Here is a 19,476-nt window from a genome sequence, read left to right as displayed (position 1 = left end):
TTTAAACTTTTGAAACTTTTAAATATCATCCCCTAATGTCTTTTAAGAATCCAAAAACGAAATAACTTCACATATAATCACTCCTAAAGGCTTTCAAAGTAGGAGATGATAAAACAGGTCCCCATGAAGTAAATTTTCTTCATTTGTAAAAATTATTCTGAAAGCCTTGTATTGGTTGGTCACACCTGCAATCCTATCTGCTTGGGATATTTACTCAGGAGCCTGAGATCTGTGGATAACTGTTGGAAGCCAATCAGGGAAAAAAAATCATGAAATTATTTTTCAAAAATTTTAATGAGCTAGCAAAGAGCCAGCAATGGAGATGTAGCTCATATTGTAGCTCAACAATCTGGAGAGGAAAAGCCTAGCAAGACTTTGAAACCCTGATTTCAAACTCTGAGCACGCCAACATACATGCATATGTGTGTGGATGCACGCAGGAGGTCACACACACATACACATTTATTCATATTTGCTCCATTCTCTTACTCTCTCAATTCAATATTCATATTGAATATTGTGGTTATATTTACATGAGCAAAGTAATTCGTACATTTCCTAACAAGCATTGTTATGTCCTCCTTTATATTTCCCCTACCATCTATTCCCTCCCACATCCAGAATTATGCTCCCCTCCCCCTTTCTCCCCACCTAAATTTTAAAGTTCATTTTTCAACATAGTGTCTTGTGCATATCTCATTGTTACAATGTGTCAAACTGTATCCTTATTTGAGCATTTTTTCCCCTTCCCCTCCCCAAATTAGAGAAGCATACATACAAGATGTTGGGGAATCAACTTGAAATACAATGAAAACAGGGGTTATAGCGTGGAGGCGGAACATATAAAGAAACCAAAAAATCACATAGCACATTACAAGTAAGTTAGAAACAATAGCAAGAAACAAACAAACCAAAAAACCACTTGTGTCCTTATCTTGGTGTTCATTTCCCTTAACATCATCTTATCTGGTCGTAAGCACATAGCTTTTGACCTTTTCTGCTTATCCCAGACATATATTCGTTATTGAAAATAAGGGAAACCATGGGACCTATGTTTCTTTGGACTTGGCTTACTTCACTTAATAAATTTTTTCCCAAGTCCTTCCATTTCCTAACAAATTGGGCGATGTCATTCTTACTGATGAAGGCATAGAATTCCATTGTGTATATATACCACATTTTCTTGATCCATTCATTTACTGAGGGGCATCTGGGTTGGTTCCATATCCTAGCTATGGTAAATAATGCAGCAATAAGCATAGTTGTGCTGGTAGTATTAATATATTCTTGTTTGTGATCATTTGGGTAAATCCCCAAAAATAGGATTGCTGGGTCATACGGGATCTTTTATGTGGAGTCTTTTGAGGAACCTCCAGACTGCTTCCCAAAGTGGTTGAACAGTTTACACTCCCACCAACAATGCCGTACGATTCCAGGGTGGGCACATGCCCTCCAGCATCTGTTGTAAAAATATGGAACGATCCAGGAATTTGCATGTTATCCCTGTGCAGGGGCCATTATAATCTTCTCTGTATCATTCCAATGTTAGTGTATGTGATGCTGAATTGAGAACAGAACATTTTTATATAAAAAGTGTGATTCATTTTATTAAACTAGACAATTCAACAAAAAAGTAAGTTCAAAACAATTGTCATGAAGTTTTAGAACCAAGTATTTCTTACATAAACACACATTTAATTATAAAGTCTAAATTGATATGTCAAAAACAAAATAATTCCAGATATTTGTTGTTCACCAGATTTGTAGGAGGAGGAATTCAATTATTCTATTCAAGGCACTTGTCATAATGAACACTGCAGCAAGTGTTAAGGTTTGTTAATAGTTTTAATGTTTTAAATATGTTTAATTTTTGGAATTTGCTTATATATGCCAAAATTAGGACTGTTTGGCAGGTATAAACTTTTCTATAAAGTATTTAAGATTTATGGTATCATATATATAGTACTAAGTATGTACATTTCAGAGTTTATAGAAACTTTATTCATGAGAAGTTGCAAAGTCTTTGTGTAAAGAAGCAGAGTTAAGACTTTAACTACCCAGTTTCTTTTAAAACTTTAGGGATTCTTAACTTTATTTGTTAGCGAGGAACAAATGATGATATAAGCCATAAACAAATGATGAGATGAGCCATAAATGGTAATCTTAGTGTCTAATTTTAAAGAATACTCATATTCTATAAAACTCTTTTTGAACATCATAAACTTAGCCAGAGTTAAATTTACAGGAATATTAGAAAATAGTAAAATCTAATATGCAGTACACTTCAAAGGCTGAAATCAATGGTAATTTGTTTGTTTTATTATGTTTTTAATTTTTAATATTTAATTATTGGTTTCCTTTATTTGTAGCAGTTTTTTACTTGTTGTAATATAGTACAACTTTTTGTAAGTAATCATTAGGAGGTCATCATTGAGAAGCTTACTGGGATGTCCATGCCATTTTTTATATGTGCATGTGAATTTACAAAGAGGAAAATTAAGAACAAAATATGTATTTAAAAATGAACAAATAGAGTCTGAATCAGGAGTTTTGATAAATGTAAACACCTAAAATCTTAGCCCTAGGCTGACACAGCGGTATTGCAGAGTTGAGGCCACAAAAGTAAGAGATTGTGTTTTGTTTTGTTTTTTTTGTGTGTGTGTTGATTTTGTTGGTCATGGGGCCTGGGTTCTGTCCCTCAACTCAAGGCTAGCGCTACCACTTGAGGCACAGCACCTCTTCCGTCTTTTCCTGCTTATGTTGTGCTGGGGAATAAAATCCAGGGCCTCATGCATGCAAGCCAAGCCCTCTAACACTGAGCCACCTTCCCCACACCTGAGAAACTGTGTTTTAAAAAATCATTTCTCTCTCTCTTTCACTGTCTCTCATTTCCTCTTTCTTTTTCATGTTCCATGTCTGCTACTTAGAATTTCTGCTGGTCTACTATTATCCTTAAAGATCCACTGATTTTGTGGCAACATGATAGTGACCATCAGTTACTTTTTCATTCTTTAAGAGTTATAAAAGTGATATTATTCTTTGTGATTCTAAATGGCAAAACACTAGATCTCACTTTTACTACTATTTATATAAATTTTATCTCATAGGAATCATTGGGATAAATAAGATACTTTTAATCCTTAACCTAAAAGTACTTTTTTCTTTTACAAACAATCTTTTTCTTTTATTATCAGTTAGTAACTTCCTGTAATGAAAACAAAGCTATCCTTTGGAAAGTAGACAGAAATTGTTCACAGGCATGAAAAAGAAAGGAATGGGGAAAGTGAGTACAACGGATGCACATCATAGAGAACACAGATCCTCAGAGCAATTTATCTTGTACACTTTGTGAGAATGACAATGTGCTGGTAACTATAGAGTAAATCACTGAACAACTGATATATATGCACATATAATTATATGTGTATATTTATTTATATATGCATATATGTGTGTATATGCTCTTATATATTCACACATGTATGTTACTATTCACACACATACATATACACATGTATACATGCACACATGGAGAAAGACACATAGGTACAGCCAACACAAGTTTCACTAGTTGTTGAATATGCCTTACACGGAATGCTTGGAACAATATATGTTGAAGATGTATTTGTCCCTAAGAGTTTTTTTTTTTTTACCACTCCTCTTATCTCTTAAATCGGGTGGTTTTTGAGAGATTTGACTGGTAAAATGCAGTACAAGTGATAGCAAATCACTTGGAAATCTCAGTAAGTGTAAGTCATATGGTGTCTCCTTGCTCCTCACGGAATGCTTGCTGTTGTACACACTCTCAACAACCAAAGCATCAGGAGAATACCCTGGTAAAAAAAACAAAATTATAAGGCTCTAAATGGCATGATTCCTTGAGCTTCCTTGAGCTTCCTTGATGCTTCCAAAAGGCAGCATCAATTCCTAAGCAAAAGAGTGTCCTCAGAAGACTGGATTCTACATATATATTTAAGCAACCCACGTGAAAAGTCCTATGTGAGAAATGCTGACTGAGGTCTTGCTGATTGCCTGGTAAAGAAAATAAAGAAAAAAGAAAGTATTGTTAAAAGTATTAAAGTTTGAGAATAATTTGTAACCTGTCAATAATTGTGTAGAATAAAATTATACGAACTGACAAAGAATGATGTTTCATTTATGTGCTCTTGGATTGGTGAGTGATTTTAGGTGTGTCTACACAAGTAGAATCAGCATAAATCAAGCCAGCATTACTCCAATTAAGATATAAGGAAACAATACAGGTTGAGCCATTGTAACAATGAGATGTACGAGACACTATATCACGGGGGGGAGGTGAATGGGGGAGTTGGGGAGGTGTGAAAGAAAGAGATGGTAGGGGAAAAACAAAGGAGGGGGTAACAGTGCTCAATAAAAATGTGCTTATATCTTAGCTATGGTAAATAATGCTGCAATAAATATAGTTGTGCTGGTAGCTGTAGTGTGATCTTGTTTGCAATAACAAGTATATGTCTGAGTCAAACAGAAAAGGTCAGAGAAGTTGATGTTAAGGAAATGAACCCCAAGATAAGTATTTAAATGTTTTTTTCTTTTTTTCATATTTATAAGATGATTCCTTTGTTGCTTCTTATTTCCCTCCCCTATGGTATAAACCCTGTTTTCATTGTAGTTGATGTTGGTATAATTTGTGGAGGGGAAGGGAAAAAAAACAAATCGTTTAAATAAGGATACAGTTGGACCCAGTGCAACAATGAGATATACAAGTCTTTATGTCAAAAACGAACTTTACAACTTTACATGGGGTGGAGGGGAACATCAGGTGGGGGGTTCAGGAGGGTGTGGGAAGGGATAGGAAGAGGAAACAAAGGAGGGGGCAACAATGCTTGATAAAAAATGTACTCATTGTCTTGCTCATGTCATTGTAACCCCTTTATACAGTATTTTCACAATAAAAATAAAGAAATGTACTCATTAACTTACTTATGTAACTGTAACCCCTCAGTACATTATATTTCATGTATACACACACATATAGATAGATAGATAGATAGATAGATAGATAGATAGATAGATAGATAGATAGATAGATAGATAGATAGATAGATAGATAGATAGATAGATAGATAGATAGATAGTTATGTTTCATTTATGTGCTCTTGGATTGGTGAGTGATTTTAGGTGTGTCTACACAAGTAGAATCAGCATAAATCAAGCCAGCATTACTTCAATTAAGATATAAGGAAACAATACAGGTTGAGCCATTGTAACAATGAGATGTACAAGACACTCTAGCTAGCTAGCTAGCTAGCTAGATAGATAGATAGACAGATAGATACAAGGAAAAGTTCTGTACTTATAAGAAGTTGTATTTGTCACTCAATATCAGTAAGGTATTGGTTTTAGGACCAGAGGTATATTAAAACTTTGGATACTCAAATTCTCTACATGAGCACAGTAAATTATTTACATTAGAATCTGCCCACAAGCTAGTGCAGTGTAATTGCTATGAAAATTTTTACTGCATTCTATGTTTGTAATGAAAAATATTAGTATGTGCACTATCAACAGATACAAATTTTTCAAATAAATTTTGTCTGCAGTTTGTGGGTGGAATTGGGACAGCAATTTTGAAAAGCACAAATTTCATCACCAAGACCGGTCTGCAAATTATAACAAGGAGCTAATACAGCATCATTTCATAGTATGGAACTCCATGTAGAAGTACTTGAATTGAGACATTATCAGAAAGTGTAACAACCCAGGGACTTTTTTTTATTGTGAAAATATTGTATAGAGGGGTTACAATTACATGGGCAAGATAATGAGTACATTTCTTATCAAGCATTGTAGCCTCCTCTTTTGTTTCCCCTTCCTATCCCTTCCCATCCTCCCTCTGCCCCCCTACCCAATCCTCCTGGCTACCCCAACCCCCGCACCAAAGTTGTAAAGTTCATTTTTCGACATAACGACTTGTACATCTCATTGTTGCAATGGGTCCACCTATATCCCTATTTAAACGATTTGTTTTTCCCCTTCCGCTCCACAAATTATGCCGACATCAAAAACAGTGAAAGCAGGGGTTATACTGAGGGGGGAAGGATATCCAAAGCAACAAAGAAATAATCTGATAAATGTGTTAGAAACAATTTTCAATATCTAGTATATGTCTGAGTCAAGCAGAAAAGGTCAGATAAGGTGATGTTAGGGAAATGAACCCTAAGATATGTATTCAAACCCAGGGACGTTTTAGAAATGCAACTGCGAGTTTTCTCAAGGAGAGTTTTCAGAACACTTTATTGAAGCACAAGTCAGAACCTCAGTGAAGTGTAGATGGTTTTCCCTCAACTTTCTGACATGCTCAGTCATTATTAATCAACATATAGCTCATCTTGAATAATCCTCTAATAACGAAATGTTGATGGAGTGTTTATATGCAGAAAACCTGGGAAGGCTAACTTTTTCCAATTAGGAGACATTCTCTATTCTATGACCCAGCAGAGAGAAAACTAGGTAAGCATCCATTTACAACCTTCTGAATAATTCTGATTCTGCCCACATCAGTTATTTATCCATATTTGTACCTGAATGAGACGATTTTAAAAGAATTTAGTCATTTAAAATTTAAATTTAAATATGCAATGAAATTAGTTCCAATGCATTACATTACGATATTTAGCAACAACTGAGAAACCTAAAAGTCTATCAGAATTTTTTAATGGAATTAATGGATGTTGGAATTTGGTACTCTACAGTTTAAGCAATTTGCAAAAAGAATTGGCAAAATAAAATTTACATTTGCAGAAGACTTGACACATTAAAATTTGTATATTGAAAGGAACACAAGCCTCAACAATATGTTAATGCTATCCTCTTATTTATATTTAAAGGTTTATGCCTCTGTTCTCTTAATAATAAAACTTCAAAAAATTTATTTTTACCTAGTTGTGCAAAGGGGTTTCGCTTCATCATGTCAGTGTTGAATAAAGTGTATGTGCATTTCAATGTACAGTGCATCTGGATCATTGTCAAACTTTCCATTTTTCTTCCTTCCCTTACCCCAACCCCACTTATCCCTTCAAGTATCCTACTTATATTCTCACATATTACATTGGGTGCTATATGTACATTGACTATATTAGTCTATCATTTCCCTCTCCATTATTCTGCCCTACTCCTTTCAAGCCCAGATCCCCTTTTAAGACTTGTTTGAACTTCATGGTCTTTTGTTAAATATCTCTACCTTTGGCATTTGACTATGGGCTTGCCACATCCACTGTTCCACGTTAGACCTACAGAAATGTGAATATTTCTCTCCACATTTCTTATGCCTGAATGGCCAAGATAAGTCTCCTTTACTATTCACCTTCTCTCCTAAAGTTAGAATTTGACCTTCAGGGCCATCCAATAGTGTTCCCTTTTTCTCTACACTCTTAAGATGGAAGGGAAATAATTTCCATGCTCTTAGCATTATGGTTCCATCATGAATTTCCATCACTTATTACTTTAGCAGTCTAAATTTAAAGTCATATTTTCTGCATTATATTCACACAGTTTAAGTGAATATCAAGGGTAATTTACCTAGTATTGGATGATCTTCAATTTCTGATGATAGAAGCAGGAGTGAGTTTTAATTATGCAGATAACACTATTTATTGAGCCCTGTAGTCTTATAAATTTTAATAAATTTCGAGTTACTTTTTATTAATAGTTTTAAAAGTTTTATTTCAGTATTTGAAATGCTGTTCCAATTATTTTAAAAGTTTCACAATAAGTTAGACTGAACTTTTCCCCCATTTTCCCCACTAGTTCAGATTGTCTCTTTTGGCTTTATAATTTGAAAAGCCAAGGGAAGAGGATAAACAGAGAGATGATCATTACTCATATATCTCCTTCCTTTTCTGTTTCTTCTATTCTTGCTCAGTGGAAGACTGGAGCAGAGTTATGCTTGACTTCACCATACGAGGAAGCATTCCTGGCATGTCAATTATTGTTTTTCAGAATCACTTAAACTGCTTACTCTTGCCTTCTCTGTAACAGTAACCTAACTGTGGCTACCTTGGGGCAGGAGGAAGCACACTAACATGTTGTTACCTGTAAATTGTTATTTTATATCTCAGCTTACTACTACCAAATATAGAAAGCTTTGTCTACATAAATGCAAAGGTACTGATTGCTCAACAATAACTTAGTGAGGATTAGACAATTCCACTCAGCTACCCCCTCCTCTCGTATCCTCCCCTCCACTCCCTTCCCCTCATTTACCCAGCCTACCCTTCTTCTTTCTTTGTGTCTCTCTCCTCCATATTCATCTCTATCTTCTCTCTTTTTCTTTTCCGTTAGCAAGTGATTTGGTTTATTACAATTGAAAAAATATTTCTTTCTCTTCTTTTTGTGATTATTTATTCTTAAGAAATGAGTTCTAGATCTCTCTGTTCTACTCTAGCTCTCTCTGCTACCTAGCTCTCTTTCTGTTCTTTACTAGCTCTCTCTGCTCTCTCACTGCTCTATTCTAGCTGTCTCTGCTACCTAGCTTTCTCACTGCTCTTTTCTAGCTCTCTCTCTGCTCTCTCTGCTCTTTTCTAGCTATTTCCTCTTCTTTCCCAACTCTCTCTCATTCCCAGGCCTTTCCCAACCACGTGGAGTTCCAATCTTGCCTGGTCCCAGGAGGTCTACTGAATAAATCTACCCCTTACCTGAAAATAAGTGAGTTCTAGCAGAGCACCAGGGGCTTACACCTAGATACTGGGTAGGTTCAAATTTGACAACTGCAATTCAAAGCTCTTCCAAGTAGACAAACCTAAGAGATTCTTTTCTCAATGTGGTAAAAGGAAGAAGTGAAGTTGTGGCCCAGGTGGTATAGAGCAAACATTTAGAATTAAAGCCCAGATAGAACTAAAGCCAGGAGTTCAAAGCCCAGTATCAGCATAATATTAAAAAAATGAATCCTTTGTCCTTGAAAAAGGATATTTCTCCAAAAATTCATACCCAGGACAATTTTCAAGGTCCAAGTCTATTTGAAAGTCTCTTTCACATATTAAACTGATTCAACTGCTTGAATCACATTATGGAAAATAGGAGTCACACTTCACATTAGAAAGTATGGCCACTGCTGAACAATTCTTACAATTTTTAATATAAAGGAAGCATGAGAACGGAATTCACCTCACTTGGTTTAGTTAGGTTTGACTCACTGACATACTTTTGCAAGTAAATTACGGACGGTTTACATGTAAGGAAGTCTATATAAATATTTTTCTAGGAGAGAGAACGAGCTAGCTGCTGTCCAAGTTTGATTCAGAGTAAGTTTATTCCTATGATATGGTAAAGAGAAGCTCATCTCATAGAACACTATGCAGACAGTAATTTCAAAAGGATTAAAAACCCATGTCTATGTTTTGAACAGTCAAGTTTTCACAAACAAAAAACAGTTTTCTGAGCCAAGAAAATATATTAGAGCAAAAGGAACTATGTTAAATATAGTTAATGGCTGAGTGACATGTATAATCACAACCAAACTATAAAATTTTCATCATGTCCTTAACAAGAATCTCCAAGATAGGTCTTGCTAAATCTGTCATAGAGGACTGGGTTTATGCAATTGTCAGTTTTGTTTAGGGTCCAATATCTTCTACAGTCACTTGGGTTGCAAACCGCTCACATCACATGCAGTGTCTACAGAAAGGTGCAGTCTTGTAGGCACCTACGGGATTTTTGTGCAACTGTGAATATTGATCGTTTTTCTTCTTGTAATTATACATGTCAGTGTGAAATCCTTTCATGTAAGAAAATGCTTAACATATTTTATAGAAATAGCTTGACTTTAGAACAATGAGTTACTCTATGCTGCATTTTTGTTTACTTTATATCCAGAAAAGCTAAATTCTTACCTTATGACTTTCCTTAGAATTTATACACAGGTTTAAGCTCTGATGGGTGACAGATAAGGTATAAACATTTATTAACAGTGGTTAAATTTAGGCTGAGGAATCTAGGTACAACTATACTTGTGCAGATAGGCCTCATAAGTCATGAGACCACGATATCCAAATGTTAACCTATGCTTCCTGAAATCATGCTTATGAGATTTTGTGTATTATGAACAGTGGTTATTCGCATGTTTTACAAACTGCATCATTTCATGGGTTAGGAATTGAAGTGAGATATTATACTCAGAACAAAATTTAAGGAGGCATCCAAAATTAGTTATCAATATATACATCATTTAACACAATGTTTTTAAAATGAAGATAAAGGAATTGATTTATGAAGAAATAAACATTTACAATAAATACGGAATCAGTATGACATATTTTTCTTTTATCCCAGTTGCAATATGGCTTGCATGATGACTTTTATGGTTATATGTTTAGTTAGATATTTATATTTAGTTGGAGAACTTATGTTCTTTGATTTATTCATTTGTCAGATCAAAGGAAATGAATTCCATGCCAGAGTCAGCATCCATAATTCAGTTGTATTCTACTACTTTGCCAAAATTTCAAATCACCTCGAGTAGCTTGAGTCTTTTTTGGATCTAAATAAACAGGTATACAATTTTGTCAGTAGTAGATTTTGACCACCCTTTATTTAAATAATATTTTCCATAAACTTCTTCTATTCTCTTTTTTCATGAGATTTTTAAAATCATTTATAAAATGTGCTGATGTTTTCCTTTAGATAACCTACATTCAGCCTTCTATAAGCAGTGTAATTTAGAGTACTTTTAAATTATGTACACTCATGTGCACTTCTCAGATTCTATTCTTTGCATATTTTGTTGTTGTTAAGTCCGTAGTATTTAGTTTTCATTATGAATATTTTGGATTTACTAAATGCATTTATGAATTTTTAAGTATGTCATGATCTTTTTGATTTGATACTATAACATTTTTAATTTAAATATATGCAGATCTTACTTCATATACAGTCAAATTCGTTTTAAACAATTTGATCCATTCAAGGGATTTGCTATATTAAGTTTATACAGATAAATTTAATTACAAATTAACACAACCTTATTTTTGAGAGACAGTTATCCTTATAGCTCTACTCAAATTAACATGCTTTTGAATGATTTGTAGTTTAAAAAATAAACTGGCCACAACACATTTTTGTTTCTGGGCAAGTTTCAATTTGTTGGTTTTTTCCCTGCTGTGATGACTTCAACATATGTGTGCATTTTATTTCAATTGTTTTGTGTCTAGATTTTGTTTCATATAACAGAAAATGCAAAAAGAATCAGTGATTTAGGATGTTTCCAAATTGAATTCTAACAGAGAAGCTTGAAGTTTTGTGGCAACTGGGAACAGGGACGTCTTCTTATTGGAGGGGTTAGCAGAATAACAGAGAAGTTGTTTGACGTGATTTGAAGTCTGCCATTTCTTGCCTCACTATTTCCAATGGCATTACTTCAAAGTCTTTAGTGGAAAGAAAATAATTTTGTCTGTATGAACTCAGAATTTTTGGTTTAATTGAGAAACACTAGATATTCATATTTAATTTTAACTCTAAAATAATTTTTACTTAGTTTAAAACCGCAGATGTGAATTTATAATGTTAAATAGCACCTAGAATTTTTATGAAATGGTCCAAACTATTTTCACTTCACACTATATGCAATATATAATGTAATAATAATAGTGTGAGATAGTATGTAATAATTGACATTGGGGAAAGCCCATTACAGTGGATTTTTGTGAAATACTGCATAATAGTAAGAATTATATTTGATTCTATTAAAAAAATTCAGTTATATCAAAAAATAACTCATAGTTATAAACTAATCTTGAAAAAAATAAGATTGTTTACTGGAAAAAGCTAGAAGTTTCAATAAGCTTGCTTTTTTAAACATTGACTTTGACACCAGTAAGGTGTCAAAGTACCTGTTTCTGTCCTCAGAAAGTTCGAGTATGTAGGATATGGTATGAGTATGCCTTAAAAGACAGCTTATGAGTAAAGTTGGTATGTAATTTTTGGCTGTGATTTAACATTAAAACTAGCATGTCATCCTCTATTTTCATCTAAAGTCGAGTCTTTAAGCAGTCTGTGTATAATTTTGTAAGCAACTAAACAGGAAATTTGATCATTCATCTGAGGGATGCAGTCTAGCCCAGATCCTGCCTGGACCATCCCACCTCCACCAGAGTACACTGGACTCCTGCCTGACTCCATCACACACAGCTTATTAATGGTAAAAGACTGCTTTACATTTACAAAAATTAAAACTTTTGTGGGACACTCTCTGTAAACTTTACCCAGTCTGACCTAAAAAAGCCAGCTATGTTGTTATGCAATTGAAACATGTATAGGCCAGGAGAGCCTCTTATACACTTTGGTTATCAGGTTTTCCAGGCAGCCAAGCTATGCTCAAACTCTCATCCCATGTATTGAGTTTTGTCATTGCATAGTTCTGGCAAGTATTTGTTGATCAATTCTTGACGGGATGCACCTAAGCTCTACTTGTTCCCATGGATCTCCTTTTTGCTTTAACTGGAAATAATGAAGGGTTTTTGGCCAAGATTGCAGTTCAAACCAGGCCGGGCAGAAAAATCCCTCTGAGACTCTATCTCCCAACTAATCAGCAAACTGCCAGGCTGGAAGCTGTCTCAAAAAATTAACCAGCCAAATGCTAAATGTGGCCTGTGACTCAAAGTGGTAGGATGCTATCCTCGAGCAGAAGTGCTCAGGGAAAGTGCTCAGGCCTTGAGTTCAAAGCCCATATCCCAGCCACAAGCACCTAGATCCCAGGACAAGGTGGAAAAGAATGAGAATATAACGTCACATCAGCCACTTTGTGCCTGCCCTTTCAAAATTAACCAGAGCCAGGAGGTCAATAGAAACAATTTGTGAAGCTTGTCCATCTAATATCCACATCTATCTAACTTCTAACTGGACAAGAATTTATATTCTTGCCTTTGTTACCTGCTATTTATAGAAAATGATCAAGGTCTCTCACCAGTTCCTTAACTACTCCAATCCAGTCCAAGTTTCTGACTGGTTATGGGCTCATCATCCAAATGGAACTTTTCTGACTTGTTTCCTGGGTGTATTTTCCTATGTGACTCATATAAACTAGTCCTGCCACCTTGTCAGTCTTTTGCTTGAGGTCAGCGTTTTCAAGTTTCTCTCTAACAGGATAACAGCCCTCACTCAAGACCTGGGACCAAGTCAAGGCCATCCTATTACTGCAGGTAACCAGAGACTTTGCTTACAGGGCCCTGGACCTGAAGACCGCAGCCCCAGTAACTCCTTGACACCCCCATGCCAGCTGGAAGTAGCCAGAAAAGACCACTATGCCCTCCATCTTTTATACTCCAGAGTTCAAAATGATGAAATCCGCTTTGTTCTCATAACTCCATGATACTCCTCTTTCAGCCCAATTCTTTTTAAGTATCCAAAGATCGTATATGAAGAACTTTCCTCTCCTCCCTTGACCCTATCATTTCATGTATCTAAAGATGGATTATGAAGGATTGACTCCTACCCTACTGTCACAGGCCCATATAGACTCCAGGCAAAATCCCAGATATATGTGAACTCCTTTGAAGTGTAGGCAGGGCAATCCACCTAATCCCAGCTGTAAACATCCCATTGTTGCTCCAACTGAAAGGCCTCCACATTCCTTGAATTTGGGGCTTTTCATTAGCCTCTACCTCCCTGCTCAGACCTCCTATTAAAACCCAGATCCTGTCCCAGCTCCTTCACACAACCTCTAAACCTGCTGGAAGGGCTGTGCCCCTAGCTGTTCATCAATAAACGGTTCTCACCTCTTGATGAACAAGTCCGGCCTCTTCCTTTTCCATTCTCCTCCATTTTCCTAACAAGGACAGTCTGTATTCTATGATCCAGAAGAGAGAAAATTAGGTAAGCATCCATTTACAACCTTCTGAATAATTTTGATTCTGCCCACATCAGTTATCTATCCATACATTTGTCCAAGTGAGAGCATTTTAAAATAATTTAGGGTTTTTGAAATTTAAACTTAAATGTAGAATGAAATTAGCCCCAATGCATTACATTAAGTTATTTAGAAACAACTGAGAAATCTAAAAGTCTATAAGAATTTTTTATTGGAAGTGTAGGGATAGTGAAATTTGCTACTCTATATTTTAAGCAATTTGCAAAACAAATTGGCAAAATAAAATTTACATTTGCAGCAGGCAACACATTAATTTTTGTATATTGAAAGGAGCACAAGCCTCAAAAATATGTCAATGCTACCCTCTTATTTATCTCTAAAGGTTTATGCTTCTGGTCTCTTAATAATAAAACTTCAAAATTGTTTTCATCTTTAGCAAGATGTGCAAAGGAGTTTTGCTTCATCATGTCAGTGTTGAATAAAGTGTATGTGCATTTCAATTGAATACAGTGTATGTGCATTTCAATGTACAATACATCCGGATCATTGTCAAACTTTCCACTTTTCGTCCTTCTGTTACCTCACCAACAATTATCCCTTCAAGTTTCCTACTTAAATTCTCACATATGCACATTGAGTGCTATGACTGTATTAGTCCACCATTTCCCTGTCCATTCTTCTGCCCTACTCACCTTAAGCCCAGCTCACTCTTTTAAGACTTATTTCAACTTCATGGTATTTTGTTAAATTTCTCTGCCATTTTGGCATTTGGCTTTGGGCTTGCAACATTCTCTCTTCCATGTTTGACCTACATAAATGAGGCTATTTCTCCACTTTTCTAATTTCTGAATGGCTGAGATAGGTCTCCATTGCTATTCACCTTCTGTACTAAATTCAGAATTGGATCTTCAGGGTCATCAATTAAAGCTTTTTTCTTCTCCACACACAGAAGATGGAAGGAAAATAATTTCCAAGCTCTCAGCATTATGCTAATCATCATGAATTTCCATCACTTATCATTTCAGCAATCTAATTTTTTTATTTATCCATTTTTATTGTACAGAGGGGTTACAGTTACATGAGTAATATTTTCTGCAACATATTCAAACACTTTAAGTGAATATCGAGGGTAATTTATCTAGTATTGTAAGGTTAGGAAGTCTTCAATTTCTGATGAAAGAAACATGAGTCAGCTTAATTATGTAGATTCCACTATGGAATGAGCCTTTTAGTCTTCTAACTTTTCAATACATTTAGAGTTACCTTTTATTACTAATTACAAACATTTTATTTCAGTATTTGAAACACTACCCCAAGTATTTTAAAACTTTCACATTAAGCTAGACTGAAGTTTTTCCTCCCATTTCCCCCATTAGTTCAGGTTAAGTCTCCTTTAATTTTATTGTTTGAGAGGCCAAGGGAAGAGGGAAAACAGAGAGATGATCATTACTCAGATATATCCTTCCTCTTCCATTTGTGTTATTCTTGTGGAGAGGAAGACTAGATTAGGGAACGAGTAATGCTTGACTTCACCAAACAAGGGAGTATTCCCGGCATGTAAATTATAGTTTCTGAGACTCATTTAAACTGCTTACTCTTGCCTTCTTTGTAACAGTACTTCACGGTGTGACCCTTGATGCAGAAGGAAGCACACTAACAGGTTATTACCTGTATATTGGTATTTTATATTTCAACTTATTACTACCAAAAATATAAAGCTATGGCTACATAAATTCAAAGGCACTGATTGTCTAATAATACATTATAGACAATTCTACTCAGCATCCCCTTCCTCTCACATCCTCCCTTCCCCTCCCCTCATTTACCCTCCTTTCCTTTTTCTTTCCTTGTGTTTCCATCCTCCATATTCATCTTTAACTTCATGCTTTCTATCTTCCAGTAGCAAGTGATTTGGTTTATCAGACAACACACAAATAATTGAAAAACTATTTTTCTCTTTTTTGTGATGATTTATTTTTAAGAAGTGAGTTCTAGCAGAGCACCAGTGGCTCACAACTATCTACTAGGTAGGTTCAAATGTGACAATTGCAATTCAAAGGTATTCCAAGTAGACAAACCTAAGAGATTCTTTTCTCCATTGTTGTTAAAAGGAAGAAGTAAAGGTGGGGGACAGGTGGTATAGTCCAAACATTGAGAATTAAATCCCAGATAAAATTCAAGCCAGGAGTTCAAACCCAAGTACCAGGACGATATAAAAAATGCGTCCTTCCTCTTTGAATGGGGATATTTCTCCAAAAATTCATACCCAAGAAAATTTTCAAGGTCCAAGACTCTTTCAAAGGCACTTTCACTTCTTAACCTGATTCCTCTGCTTAATTCACATTATGGAAATTAGGAGCCACACTTTCCATTAAAAATTATGTGCATGGCTAAACATGCACATGTTTACCATTTTTAATGTAAGGGAAACATGGGCGAGGAATTCACCTCACTTGGGTGAGTTAGGTTTGACTCACTGGCAGACTTCTTAAGTAAATGAGCATTTGTTGACCTATAAAGAAGACTGGACAGATAGTTTTCTAGGGGGGGGAATAAACTAGCTATAGCCCAAGTTGGAATTAGAGTAAGTTTATTCCTATGATACGGTAAAGAAAAGTTCATCTCATAGAACACTATGCAGACAGTAATTTAAAAAGGATTAAAAACTTGAAGATGGCAGAGGAGAAGCTAGAGACTAAACAAGCTCTCGCATAGAAAGCAGTTTTAGAGTTCCAGGGAACAGTACTAAGCCAGAGAATCACACAAAGTTTGCAATCACAGGACAGAGAGTTAGGCCACAGAGGGAAAATCCAGTCAAGGAGACAGATCTGAGCACTTGCCAGCAGATGCCGCTGCGTAGGCAACACAGAGAGTCCTGGACAAAGGGGCCAGATGCAGCTGGCAAGTGGATTCAACTCAAAATGAGCAAGAACCGACAAGGAGCAGACATCTTCATCCTGCAGTTCGCAGACCAGAGACGACCCAGGAACCAAGACTCGGTGTGAGTAGAAACGTAACTTGTCACTCCTTCTCAGGGAGCAGAGGAGGGAAGGCCACCACTCCCTGCCCACTACCAGAGATCTCCATCTTGGATTCTGACAAAGCTCGGCAGAGCTTCTAGCTCCAACTTAGGCCTTGAAAGAAAACTAGAGTCATTTAGCAGGTCAGAAGAACCAGATCTGACCTGCCAGACTCAGTTCCACTCAGGGAAAAGTCACCTGGCTTGGGCACCAGCCCCGGAGTGGCTTTCTTCACTGGGTAATCAGAGCCAGAGGTTGACCCTCCCTTTAGCAGCCTTGACAATCAATTGAAATTCAGTAAACCTAAACCCTGAGAGTGACTCCAGGCTGGGATCTGTGAGTTTCTCACAAGCGAGTCCCTGGGAAAAGCTGAAAGGCTTCAACTCTACCTAGAACCTAGCCTCATCACAGCATCTCCAAACGTGAGGAAAAAGCCATCTCCCTCTTTTGTGATACTCATAGCACATCTCCCTCCCATTGAACTAGACTGGGAAGAGGATCACATCCTGGGTAAAGCAAAGCATTTTTCTGCCTGTTCAAACAATCTGACTTAAGAAACCAACCAAGCCACAGGAAAATCAAACACCACAACAAGACCAGAGACTCCAACAAGAGGATGTTTATGGACACGAGGGAGATACAGGATTTTTCCCACCCCTCCAAAATAATCAAAGAACTTTTTTCTTCTTTTTTTTGTACCTTTTATAAAAATTTTTTTTCTAAATTTTTTTTTAATTTTTAATTTTTACCTTTTTTGAAAAAACTTGTTTTCTAGTAACTTTTATTTCCTCTTATAATTTTTATTTTAGGGGTATATTTGTGTGCATTATTCTTTCTTTTTTGTTTAACTCTACTGAACTTCTGATCTTTTTTCATTCTTTCTTATTTTTTCACCTTTTCTTCTCTTTCGTTCTTCTTTGTGTGACTTAATTTTTGTTCTGCACATCCTCAGATATACATGTAGTCGATTATTAGACCTTATCCACCATTGTGTGCATACTTAATCCACAAATTTCTTACTAATTTCTAAACCTCTGAGACTTAAATTCCTTCATAGCAGTATGACCTCTTTATACCTATATAATATATTAAGCATTTTTACTTTTAAGTTTTTCACATCTCCTTTCTATCCCCCCTTCTCTCATCATATCCACGTTTTTAAAAAACAAAGTACACAAATTTATGAAAAAACCATACTTTCCCTCAAATTCCACATGAATGTAAAGCCATTAATTATTGGGGACTTTAACACACCACTTTCCTCACTAGATAGATCAACTGGGCAAAAACTCAACAGAAAAACTGCTATCTAAACAACTGAATAGATCAACTAGATTTAACAGACATCTACCGAATATTTTACCCAGCAGCATCAGTATACACGTTTTCCTCAGTAGCACATGGAACATTTTCTAAAATAGACCACATTTTAGACCACAAAGCAAACTTGTCCAACTTCAGACACACTGAAGTTATACTTTGCATTCTCTCAGAACACAGGGGAATAAAATTAGTACTCAACACCAAAAGCCACCAAAGACAGTCCGGTAACACATGGAGGCTGAACAACATACTGCTACATCAAAAGTGAGTAACGGAATAAATTAGAAAGGAAGTTCAAATGTTCATCCTATTCAACAAAAATGAGCACACAAATTACCAGCTCCTCTGGGACACAGCAAAGGCAGTACTCAGAGCCAAGATTATAGATCTGAGCTCCTACATCAACAAATTGGAGAGATCTGAAATCAACAATGTAATGACATCTGACCTCCTTGAAAATGAACAGCAAGATAAACTCCAATTCAGGTAGACAGAAACAAATAATGAATATTACATCAGAATTAAATGAATTAGAATACAAAAAAAAAACTACAGAAAGAATCAACAAATCAAAGAATTAGTTCTTCGAAAATATTAACAAAATTGACAGACCCTTAGCAAATCTTATCAGAAAAAGTAGAGAACACACCCAAATAAATGAACTCAGAGATGAAAATGGAAACATCACCACAGAAACAACCAAGGTTCAGAACATTATAAGGGAATAATTTTCAAAATTTTATGTTAAAAACTTTGAGAACTTGGCAGAAATGGACCTTTCCCTAGCAAATATTGGCATGGCAAAACTAAACCAAGATGAGTTAAACCAGCCTAAGATGCCCATTTCAAGCATTGAAATAGAAACAGCAATAATACACCTCCTGTCCAAGAAACATCCAGGAGCAGATGGTTTTACAGTAGAATTCTACAAGGCCTTCAAAGCAGAGCTCACACCAATACTCCTCCAACTCTTCAATGAAATTGAAAGAGAAAGTTCACTAACGAACACATTCTATGAAGCCATCATAACCCTCATCCCAAAACCAGGCAGGGACTCATCAAAGAAAGAGAACTATACACCCATTTCTTTGATCAACATTGATGCAAAACTTTTTAACAAAATTTTGGCCAATCGACTTCAACAATTCATCTAAAAAATCATACACCACGATCAAACCGGATTCATTTCAGGGATGCAAAGCAGTTCAATATACACAAATCAATTAATAGTATTCATCACATCATCAGGAGCAAGGATAAGAACTGCATGGATATCTCAATAGATGCAGAAAAAGC

The 19,476-nt window shown here is 35.8% G+C and overlaps 1 non-coding gene across 1 annotated transcript; it reads right to left on the bottom strand.

Moving 5' to 3' along the window:
• Positions 1-1,466: 1,466 nt before the first annotated feature.
• On the bottom strand, positions 1,467-1,573 carry LOC138831411 (U6 spliceosomal RNA). The gene has a single exon (XR_011373283.1). It is a non-coding gene; the product is annotated as a U6 spliceosomal RNA (small nuclear RNA).
• Positions 1,574-19,476: the final 17,903 nt, after the last annotated feature.

The sequence above is a fragment of the Dipodomys merriami genome, unplaced genomic scaffold (genome assembly GCF_024711535.1).
Source record: "Dipodomys merriami isolate MVZ:Mamm:240054 unplaced genomic scaffold, mDipMer1.0.p SCAF_195, whole genome shotgun sequence".
NCBI lineage: Eukaryota > Metazoa > Chordata > Mammalia > Rodentia > Heteromyidae > Dipodomys > Dipodomys merriami.
The sequence above is the reverse complement of the archived record's forward strand: the minus strand, read 5'-3'. Positions and strand labels throughout refer to the sequence as shown.